Raw genomic sequence first — 1011 nt, 5'->3', positions numbered from 1 at the left:
GAACCATATTAGTCCAACAACCTACTGACAAATTATACATACCAGATCAAGAAATATATGTCTAGGTAAGGTTTATCTGAAAACAATTTGTCTTTGCCCAAGATTTATCTACATGACACACAGTTATTAAAAGCACCAGACTGGTGGAACTAACCTTCTTGGATGTTTAACAGACATACTTTGAAGCCTATAATAATTTTTTGAGAGGGACATAGAGGACAGGTCTTGCTCCTTGCCCTCCTAGGTCGACTAGTTCCAGGAGCCTATGAGCATCTCTCAAAATGTCCTGTAATCGTGGTGGGTCACTTGTCCTCTTGATCAAGGAAGCTGAGTAGACCACCACCAGATGGACTTGAACCAGTGTCCAGTCTACAAAGAGGAGGATCAGCACAGAGGAAACATTTCCTCCATGCTTCCAAGCGAAGCCAACTATGGTCGAGTAGGACCTTTGACTTATCTTCATATAGGCAGAATTGGTAAAAGAAAGGAGCCAGGGGCTGCTCCCAAGCCCCTGTCACCTCTGAGGAACAGATCCTCTAATGACCTTAAGAGTAAAAGTAAATTGGCTTATCTGGGCCAGACTGTATGGTCTTAAACCTATAACCAAAGATTAAAGTGATCAATGTAATTTTTTAAGAGTCCATGTGTATAACTAAAGGCTACATAACAAAAAACAATGCCCGACAGGAGATACCTTCCTTTGAGTTGTTGGCCAGGGTGGCCAAAGGGACTCCCAGATAGTAACCCAGCATAGAACTGGGAAAATGAACAGCAGACCCCAATCTTATCTAAAGGAATATTAACAACTGATTACTGCTAGATGATGAACAGCTGACCTTCCTAAAACAAAGAACTCCAGATAGGCTGACTAGATTCATCAGAAGGGCAAGTAGTGACGAAGGGCTGGGGTGCTGACAAAATAGCAGACAGTAGCAGGGATATCAGAGTATAAGGTTTCTAGTGGGGGGAAAGAGGCTATGGGAGGGTGCCATCGGGGAAGTGGGTGTATAG

This window comes from Nannospalax galili, unplaced genomic scaffold (assembly GCF_000622305.1).
Source record: "Nannospalax galili isolate Female #2095 unplaced genomic scaffold, S.galili_v1.0 scaffold1943, whole genome shotgun sequence".
Taxonomy (NCBI): Eukaryota; Metazoa; Chordata; class Mammalia; order Rodentia; family Spalacidae; genus Nannospalax; species Nannospalax galili.
This window is presented reverse-complemented; position numbering follows the sequence as displayed.